Source organism: Octopus bimaculoides, chromosome 19 (assembly GCF_001194135.2).
Source record: "Octopus bimaculoides isolate UCB-OBI-ISO-001 chromosome 19, ASM119413v2, whole genome shotgun sequence".
In the NCBI taxonomy this organism is placed as follows: Eukaryota; Metazoa; Mollusca; class Cephalopoda; order Octopoda; family Octopodidae; genus Octopus; species Octopus bimaculoides.
The window spans coordinates 8,122,763-8,126,103 of NC_068999.1; positions in this window are offsets into that span (position 1 = coordinate 8,122,763).

The window sequence follows — 3,341 nt, forward strand, 5'->3', positions numbered from 1 at the left end:
GCGTTCAAATACTGGCGAGGTCGACTTTATTATTTATCCTTTCGGGGTCGATAAAATAAGTATTAATTGAACACCAATTGAACAACTGGCCTTGTGTCAAAAATTGAAATTGTTGCCAAAAGGCGGCCAACAGGCAGAATTGTTACCGCGCCAGTAAAATGCTTAGCAGCATTTTTTCAGACTATACGCTCTGAGTTCAAATATCGCAGGCGTCGATTTTTGCTTTTCATCCTTTTGGGGTCGATTAAATAAGTACCAGTTAAACACTGGGGTCGATGTGATAGATAGCCACCTCCGAAATTGCAGGCTTTGTACCAAAATTTGGGACTATTAATTATCTCTGACTTTTAATGAAAATAATATGACAAGAGAGCGCAATGTGTATCCTGGTTCACAGAGATCAAATCAGACACTCAGGTCTCGTGGAATTAAAAGAAGAACCATCTTATTTGAGCATCTGTGCCTGGCATAAAAAGTTTATGGAAGCAGGAAACGTCCAACAGAAAACAGGGGCTGGGTGACCGAGAATATCTGTGAAAGACGTTAAGCGAATTCGAGCAGCATTTTATCGCAGGCCGACCGAGTCCTTTCATGCTGTAAGTAGACAGTTAATAAGTTTACCATGGTCAACAATTCTTAAGGATTTGCACAAGAAACTGAGGGTCACTATGGGCAACATTTGCAAGCACTTGAGCCAGATGAAAAAGCTCAAAAGAAAAGAATTGCAGTGGACATGTTAACTCGGTTAGATGAAGATGAAGGCTTCTTTTGAAAGATCTGTTTCAGTAAGGAAGCAACATTTCATGTATCAAGAATGATACATAAAGCGTGGCATTAGGATCTGGGGTTCAGAAAACCCACATGAAACAAGAAAACTGGAGAGAAACAACCCAGAAGTCAATGTTTGGTGTGGCTTAATGTTCGATCAAGTGATTGGTTCATTTTTCTTTGCAGAAGAAAAGATTATTTCCAGCACTTAACCTTGATTTTTCACAAGAATTTGTTTTACCGCAGTTGCACCACTTACGACCAACAGTTATTTTCCAACAAGATTGTGCGCCGTCCAACTGAGTGTTCGAGAGTTTTTCAGTGAAACTTTAGACAACCGATAGACTGGAAGAGGTCACCTAGGTCCCTGGTCACCTAGGTTACCATATGTTACTCCTCTAGACTTCTCGTGAGATTACATTAAAAACGGAACCTGTCGTATAAAAATTCGGGTCCTTAATGATTTCAAGGATAAAACACGCTAAGTCATGTCCAATAATCTCCTTGAAATTCCACTCCTATGTCTTATCGATGTACCTAGGTATGCATGAGCCAAGGGATCAGACCTGAATGGAATAGCTAGGCATGCTAGAAATGTCAGCCAATTCTCCCTCAAATCTCACAATGTTTTCTTGTACAGAAACTTGCTGGCCAGTACAACAAAATATTTGATAAATGATAATGGCTCCAGATTTTTGGCACAAGGCCAGTACTTTCGGGGTGGGGGAGTAAGTCGATTACATCAACCCTAATGCTCAAATGGTTCTTCTCTTATCGCCATCGAAAGGATGAAAATCAAGTCGACCTCGGTGGAATTTGAGCTCAGAACGTAAAAACGGACGAAATGACGCTAAGCATTTTTCCCGGCGTGCTAACGATTCTGCCAGCTCGCTGCCTTATAGAGGGTTGGCCATAACGAAGGGGCATACTTTAAATGCTAGTATCTCTCTCTCTCTGTGAATGTATTTCTCGTTATGTGTATGAGGAGACGGAAAGCATGTATGTCAATCGTGTTCGATCAGCATATTGTAATCCCCCCTCTCTCTCTCTCTCTTCTCTCTCGTCCACCCTCTCACACAGTCTTTCCATCAGTATGTGTCATGTGTACATTTCTGCAAACGCGTACGTGCGCGAGCGTGCGTGCCTCTAGTGCCAAAAAGTACAGTCACTCAAACGGGCTGAAAGTTCTATCAGCTGTGCCAAACGGCCTGCATCCAAACGGCTCCACCAAATTGTTTTATTCCGCTCTGCTTAAATAAAACAAAAGGAAACGACTATTAGATATGACGTTGCCATTATTGATGACGTCATATGTTTATTATTATTATTATCATCATTATTGTTGGTTTATCTGGTTTACATTTTATTGTCATTTTATCATAGTTTTGGCTTTGTTGTTCCAATTTATTTCATATATCTTCTGTTTCCTTTTTCTGTTTTGTTTCTTTATCTTATTGGTACGCCATACATTTTAATTCACTTTGCAGATTAACAAGATCTGTGAGATCGGAGAGAAAAATAATTTTCGTCGAAGAAATATTCGAGTTGTACTTCTTGCCTGGGATTTAAAAAAAAGAAAAGAAATAAAAAAAATAATAATAAAGAAAAGAAAGAAAAAATATTTATGAAACGTTGGAAATGGTAAATCATTTTTAAACGTTGTTACTCTCCATTTTCGTTCCACCATTTCATTATTGATCACTTGTGATTGCGAACCAGTCAGTAGAACAAATGTCGTCTGCTTATGAACCAGTCAGCATGATTAATTAACACAGTTTATGTATCTTTATATCACGACTATATTAACAAGGATTTTTAAGATCGCTTCTCTATCATTATGAAGATTTTGTAGGTTCCTCTCGCTTCAATAACCGTTTACTCCGCTTGTGAACCGGTCAAAGAGATTATTTCTCAGAATTGAATTTATACATCTCTATAACACGACTATGTTATAAGTAAAAACAGGAATAAAACAAAAGGCTTCTATTTGCATAATGATGATCATATAGGACCGTCTCGACGCGTATACTTTTACTTATGAACTTACAACTCACATACCAACAGCCATGACGTCTGAAATGCCTCTGATTTGCTTCTTTACATACGTTTCAGTTTGTTTTTCAATCCTTTTGTTCATTTTCTTTATCGTACCATTTCTCTTGGCTTATTCATACGCTTCTTTATTCTTTCTGGTTTTGGTTGAAATGCACATTTTAATGAATTCACAGATGTGGTCCGTGTTCACAGAAAGACTCCAAAAAATAAGGACCGCAATTGTGGACTACGTTATTCCGCCCTCAATACGTAACGTCTAACATATTTGCATGGCTTCTAAAAAGGGGGTATAAAGGAAATACTAAAGAAAAATAAACGATAATATACCAATTAGACGAGTCTGAGAAAATTAATATGAATTATTATATAATACATAAAGTACACATTATAGCCAACATCTAAAACCTTTGACAGGAATTTGTTGTGCCTCAATTTAATACACACGCACACTCTCATTCATTCATTCATTCGTTCGTTCATCCATTCAAACATGCATGCATGCATACATACATACATAC